The sequence below is a fragment of the Crocodylus siamensis genome, chromosome 2 (genome assembly GCF_052110815.1).
Source record: "Crocodylus siamensis isolate JL-2025a chromosome 2, ASM5211081v1, whole genome shotgun sequence".
NCBI classification, from domain to species: domain Eukaryota; kingdom Metazoa; phylum Chordata; order Crocodylia; family Crocodylidae; genus Crocodylus; species Crocodylus siamensis.
Genome location: NC_143396.1, coordinates 292,074,905 through 292,082,444, shown reverse-complemented (window position 1 = coordinate 292,082,444; position 7,540 = coordinate 292,074,905).

Below are 7,540 nucleotides of genomic sequence, written 5' to 3'. Positions count from 1 at the left end.
GAGATCAGAGATGCTCTGTTCACCAGGGCATATCTTGACGTAACAAGGAATGATGGTCACAAACTGATGGAAAGCAGATTTAGGCTAGATATCAGGAAAACCTTCTTCGTGGTAAGGGTGGCCAAAATTTGAAATGGGCTTCCAAGGGAGGTGGTGCTCTCTTTTACCTTGGGGGTCTTTAAGAGAAGGCTGCATAGGCATCTGGCTGGGGTCATCTGAACCCAGCTCTCTTTCCTGCCTAGACAGGGGGTCGGCCTTGATGATCTGTTGAGGTCCCTTCCCACCCTAGCATCTGTGAATCTCCGAACCTGCTAATCACTGTTATTGGCAAAACTATCATCTTGCTAGCATCCCTGGCATATACTCTACTCCATTCTAGGAGACCAGGATTTGAATATGTTTGGAGAAATACTCAAAAACCCACACTTTCTTCTTGACAATCCTTTCATAGCCCTTTCTGTTTACCAAATAAAAGTTTGCTCTGTAAAGAAGCTGCTCTGATGGATTCTTCGGCGCTTATCCCATTTCAGACAGGGCTTAAAGTAGCAGATTGACAGCGAAGGCGAGTCAAGAGGGCTCCAAACACCTTTTGCAGGTCATCGCTTCTCAGGAAGCTGACTCATTCAGCTGGCAAACTACTGTGGGACTTAATCCTAAGAAAGGCATGAAGCTGGGCACTGCTGTCAGGAATTGTATGGCTCTGCATAGGTCTAGCTGCATGTACTGAGACATCTGAATGATGTTATTGGTGAGAAACTGAAGACATATCGTTTCTCCAGAGTTAGGTGGCAGCTGAGTAGAAGTTCTGAGTATCTCAATGGTAGACTTGGGCACCTAAGCCTGTTGGCACTGGATTTATGACCCAGGGACCTTGTTCCAGGCAGACCCAAACCTTCAGGATTTCTCCATTTGATAACAGGCAAATTTTATAGACACACAGTGATGGCAGATAAGGCAAACACAATAAACTCCTCGATTCTATTTCTACCCATCCTAGGGCCAACACAGACAGAAAGTTAGTCTGGTCAGGGCACACCATCTTCACCCTGTGGTTCTTTCTTGACTGTGAGATATCAGCAGCCTGGAGGTTGAGGGTCGAGGGAAGAGGCCCTCCCCCTCCCCTACCTGCCATTTTCTAGTCATCAAAGCCCAGACATTCAAAAGGAATTCAGACTTGGCATTGCAATGACTACGTTTTAGGCATGGCAGTTCTGAGCTGGGCACCCAAACTCCCTGTGAAAATCACAGGGAAGAATTAGGCAGGTAAAAATGGGATTCAGAAAGGTCAGATCCCAGAGCAGCACTGCCACCTCCCACCCTGAATTGGCTAAGAAGAGGGGCAAATCTTAAGCCCCATCTGTTCCCAGGCCTGATGTACCAAGGTCTAACCAGGATTTGCGATCCTGAACCCTCTGCCAGAGACGGCACCCACTCCATGCCATGCTCACAAAGCATTGAGGCATGCAGGGACTGGACCCCAGATCTGCCTTTCCCAGCCAAGTGCCCCAGCCACTAGGCAGTAGAGCCACGCTCACTCTTGGTTTCTGACTCTGACCTGGTGGATAGTGAGTTATCCTGTGCAGACTGGAATGGCTTCACCAGGAGGCCTTCCCTGAAGCCTGATGGCTGAAGTGCGGGACGGGGGATGCAAGTGTGAATTCCCTCAGGGAAGGAAAATAACTTAGCCAAGGTCTTCAGCATGTGATTCCTTGTTAGACCCATGGGAGATCTAGGTTTGATTCCCAGACGTGCTTATAACTACAGCCATCAAGGCACTGAACGTCCAGACTTGGGCTGACCTTTGGGTTTCTCTCTCTGTAGTCTAAGGGGGGGTGGGAGGTGAAAGGTCTGAGCAGCTGCCACTCCTCCATACTCCTGCCTAGGTCCTGGTGACCTCTCATGAATATGCCATGATCCAGAAGCCCTTCTAGGTGCAGCAACAAAGCTATTGATTAAAGGGTAGGAAAGGGAGTAAGCTGCCACCTCATCCAGAGTTTTGCATGTGGCCTTTAGTACGTGTTGCTGCAGAAACACCTCCTACATTGAGCTCTGCAGGTGACAGAGGTGGAGAAATACCTGGTTTATAGGGCATGGTGGGGCTGTAACAAAAATCTCTAACAAAAATCCCTAGCTTTTTATCTCTATGGAAACTGAGGTACTTCTGGGTATAGCTAGCAGCAGGTCTTTGGGCACCTAAGGACGTATACTGGTTAAAGATGGGTGTTCATAAACCTTAGGTACCACCCGGGTCGAGCAGCAGCTGAATTAAAATATGCACTGTATAACTGAGCATCTAATGTAGCAGTAGATGTCCAAGTCCTTTGGTGGGTATGGCTGTACATCACCTAAATCCTCTGGAAATCAGTGAGCATTAGGAACCCAAGTACCTTAATAATCTGGGCCTGAGATGCTTTTGGAAAAGTTAGTGTTTTGGAGAAAACTGTGTCTTGTATAATATCCCCTGTGAGCAGATAATGTGTGCTGAAACTACTCCAACATGGATGGCACTCAAACCACCACTTCTAAACAGAACAATGAAATCTGAATGAGCAAATACAGCTTTTCCCCTTTTTAAATTTATTTTCAACCACAACCATTCTGTGGTTCACCAGAAAGAGTGATGCTGGTATTGCATGGTCCAGCAGTATGAAATAAATAGCTAGAAAGAATTGTCTGGCTTTCTCTACACTTGTCTACAATGATTTTCACACCAGAAATTGTCAGAGATTGCTTTATTTCTTGGTTTTCTATTCCTGACTATGCATTTAGGAAGCATTTTCACATTTTAAAGACTGGAAATTAGAATGTATTATTAACCGTCCACCCCATTGAATTGTCACATATCCTTTCTGCGTTTTCTTTGCCACCATTCCTGTTTATTAGAATAGTTGTGTGTAAATAGATGCTTTTTCATGTGTACTGTGTGATCCATTCAGCAGCGTTACAATCAGGGTTTTGTGGCATTACCCATTCATCACCATGGAAGCAATTTTGAGATCACAAATGCTGGATTGTGTCATTAATGAATAAATAAGGCAGGGAGTGTGCTGATTAAAAATAAAGGAATGAAAAAAATAATCTTTGCAATCAGCAGCAATAACAATGTAAAAGTACCTGACAGTCACTAAATGAGATTTTGATAAACACCGTGGTGCAAAACCTTTGCCAGAATTCTGCGCTGGTTTTTTAAATGAGACACTGATGAAGGTTTAGGATTTTGTATTCCTCTGTCAGGCAAAGCATCTGTTGGCCAGTAAGAGCCTTTTCTTTGTGGAAGAGACTTTTTACATTCAAAGAACAGGGTTTAAAGCATTTCAGGAATGAGTTGCAGCAGGAGAAAAAGTACCAGCTGAGAACTTGAGTAGGTGGTTAGCCGGGTTAGTCTGAAGTTGGGCAGATGGCAGGGCAGGGCAGCACCTAACAGGATCACAGACAACGAGGGTGGGAAGGGAGCTCAGGAGGTCGCATCTAGTCCAACCCCCTGCTCAAAGCAGGACCAGCCCCAACTGCTTCATCCCAGCCAGGGCTTTGCCCAGCTGCACCTTAAAAACCTCCAAGGATGGAGACTCCACCACCACGCTGGGTGACCTGTTTCAGTGCTTCACCACCCTCCTAATGTGAAAATTTTTCCTAATATCCAACCTAAACTCCCCTTGCCATAATTGGAGCCCATTGCTCCTTCTTCTGTCCTACACCATCACTGAGAGCAGTCCAGCTCCATCCTCTTTGCAGCGCCCCTGCAGGGAGTTGAAGGCTGCTGTTAAATACCCACTCAATCTTCTCTTCTCCAGGCTAAATCATCCCCGTTCCCTCAGCCTTTCCTCACAAGTCATGTCCCACAGCCCCCTAACCCCTTTTTGTTGCCCTCCACTGGACTCTCTCCAACTTGTCTACATCCTGTCTGCAGTGGGGGACCCAAAACTGGACACAGGACTCCAGATGTGGCCTCACCAGTACTGAATAGAGGGGGTAATCACCTCCCTCTATCTGCTGACAACGTGCCTACTAATACAAGAGACCTCTGAGACCAACTGTTGCATGGAGACATGAGTTCTTGTAGGCAACAGATGACTTTGTCAAACATTATTTGAGAACTTTCTACAGTTCACAGAAAATACATGCCTGCCCTTCACTAGAAACCTTTCACATCTCTTGTGTCAGGCACTGGAGGCCTTGTTTGTCCTCTGTGCTGATTTCATAAAAGGGCAGAGAAAATTCTCCGTGTATACTAGTACGGGGCTGGGTATCAATCCAGCAGAGGTAAAATGAGGTCCTTCCTGAAGGCCGTGGGGCATACAAAGAGTCAAGGGTATTCTATCAAGAATATTTGCTCATTGTATACCTATGGCCATGTAAGATTCTTTGGGTAGAAGTGATATCTTTTATTAGACAATTTTTCCAACTATTTAGTTGGTCTAATAAAAGATATTGCATCTACCCAAAGAACCTTGTCTGCCTGTGTCCTTGGACCAATACGGCTACAACCAACAACCCTATAGTCATGCAAATATTTTGACCAACATTACTTATATTTGGGTTATCGATTTCAGGTCTGGATTACAACATGATTCTGTTTCAGTTTGTGGAAAAAATGAACTCAGAAATTGTTTACTGATAAAAAGACTCTCCTTTTAGATTTTAAGGGCTCAAGCTGATGGACTTCCCATGAGATCAGAGTAAACAAGGTGTAGACCTTAAACCAAAGTGAGTTGTCATCTCTGCAAAATAACTACTTATTAGGCTTGATTTTCTCTCTATTTGTCTACAGGAATAATGAGTCCTGACTGCTGTCTCACCAGGTAGCAAAGCTATCAAGTTTTTTTCCTGAGTTGATGCTTCTAGCTCCTCCATTTGATTTGAACTGCTTGTCATTTTGTTTCTTGTAATGTTTTCAGTGTCTAGCGCAGGTCAAGATGACATGAACTGCATTCACTATTTCTTAGTACGTGCCACCTGCATTAAGGAGGGTCAATATTCTGCAGAAGTAGCGTAGGAATGAAAATGATTTTATTTTGCTGAAGCTGGTAACTCAGACACATTTCTTTTTTTTAACCAAAGAAATGTTAAGATCCTTTATAGGAAAAAGTTCCAGAGGACTGAACAAGGATGAAATCAATAGACATATATAAAAATCACTCTAAGACCCTATCAAATATAACAGAAAAAGAGATTATGTTTATACTTCAGAATTTTATATCATTTACATGATTTAAATGACGATTAAGATAATCCATAGGAAAGTTACTTCCCCACCTCCCACCCCCCCTTAGAGAACAGAACCATTAAGTCTCCAGTTCCAAAAAGTTGTTGAATAAGAGTTGAAATGTCATGGGCATAATTTGTTTCCTTCAGTGAGATTTAAGTGCTGGTTTAAAATTAAGCTTCTGCTTAAGTACTTGTTGGAGGTAGTAGTTTCATGGTTTGTAGGGTCGGAAGGGACCTGAGCAGATCATCTAGTCTGACCCCCTGCCATGGCAGGAAAGAGTACTGGGGTCAAATGACCCCAGCAAGATGTTCATCTAACCTCCTCTTAAACACCCCCAGGGTAGGAGCCTGCACCACTTCTCTTGGAAGTTGGTCCCAGACCCTAGCCGCCCTGACCGTGAAGTCGCGCCTCCTGATATCTAACCTAAACCTGCCCTCTGCCAGCTTGTGACCGTTCTTTCTGGTCACTCCTGGCGGTGCTCGGGGGAACAGGGACTCCCCCAATGCCTGATGATCCCCCCTGACTAGTTTATAACAGGCCACAAGATCCCCCCTCAGCCTTCTCTTGTGGAGGCTGAACAGGTTCAGGTCCTGTAGCCTCTCCTCATGGGGCCTGCCCTGCTGCCCCCGACCATGCGAGTGGCCTCCTCTGGACCCTCTCCATGTTGTCCACATCCCTCCTGAAGTGCGGCGCCCAGAACTGGATGCAGTCCTCCCGCCGCGGCCTGACCAGTGCCGCATAGAGGGGGAGGATCACCTCCCTGGACCTGCTCGAGGTGCATCTGTGGATGCATGACAAGGTGCGGTCGGCCTTCCTGACCGCGTCCCCACACTGCCGGCCCGTGTTCATCTTGGAGTCAATGATGACCCCCAGATCCTTTTCCACCTCCATACTGACAAGAGGGGAGTTCCCCAACCTGTAGGTATGGTGCCGGTTGTTCCTCCCCAGGTGCATCACCTTGCACTTGTCTGTGTTGAAACTCATCCTATTCTCGTCCACCCACCCTTGTAACCTGTCTAGGTCTGATTGTAGCCTGTTGCATCCTTCCAGTGTGCCCACGTCCCCCCACATCTTAGTGTCATCAGCAAATTTGAACAGGTGCTTTTTACCCCCTCATCCAAATCACTGATGAAGATGTTGAACAGAGCGGGCCGGAGGACCGAGCCCTGCAGACCCCCACTGCCCACGTCCTTCCAGGTTGAGAAGGACCCATCTACTACCACCCTCTGGGTGCAGCCCTCCAGCCAGTTGGCAACCCATTTGACTGTGTGGGTGTCTATACCACAGCCCCCAGTTTCTTAATAAGAAGGGGGTGAGAGACCGTGTCAAAGGCCTTCCGGAAGTCCAGGAAGACGACGTCCACTGCTACCCCTGCATCTAATGATCTGATCATAGAAGGCCACCAGGTTGGTCTGACAGGACCTGCCACTGATGAACCCATGTTGGTTGCCCCTAAGCATGCAATCCCCTGCTGGCCCCTCCTGGATGTGTGCCAGCATAATTTTCTCGAACAGCTTACCCAGGATCGAGGTGAGACTAACCGGCCTATAGTTTCCCGGATCCTCCTTCCTGCCTTTTTTGAAGATGGGGACCACGCTGGCCCTCTTCCAGTCCTCCGGTACCTCACCAGAGCACCACGAGTGCTTGTAAAGCCGTGCCAGGGACTTGTAATGACCTCGGCCAGTTCCTTTAGAACTCTAGGGTGGAGATCATCCGGGCCGGCTGACTTGAGTACGTCCAACCCCTCCAGAAGCTCCCTAACTAAATCCTCGCTAACCTGTGGCCCAGGTGTGCCTCCCCCAGGCAGTTGTATGTTTCTGTGAATCAAGACCCAAATGAAGATGGGCAATATTGTTTATCATAATGTTAACAGAAGGATATCTAGCTGTACCCAACTAAGAATGGGGTCCTGTTGAACATGAGGCCTGAAGAGGCTTGCCTTGCCTTAGAGTCATAGAATCACAGAGAATGAGGGTAGAAGGGACCTCAGGAGGTCACATCTAGTCCAACCCCCTGCTCAAAGCAGGACCAGCCCCACCGACATCATCCCAGCCAGGGCTTTGTTGAGCCAGGTCTTATCCTCCAAGGATGCAGCTTCCACCACCTTTCTGGGTGACCTATTCCAGCGCTTTTCCACCCTCCTAGTGAGAAAGTTTTTCCTAATATCCAACCTAAACCCTTCCTGCAATGTGAGCCCACTGCTCCTTGTCCTGTCATCTGCCCCCACTGAGACCAGTCCAGCTCCATCCTCTTTGCAACCTCCCTGCAGGGAGTTGAAGCATGAACGAAGCATGCCCCTGGAGGTTGGGAGGGCATGGCGACCACCCATAGGCG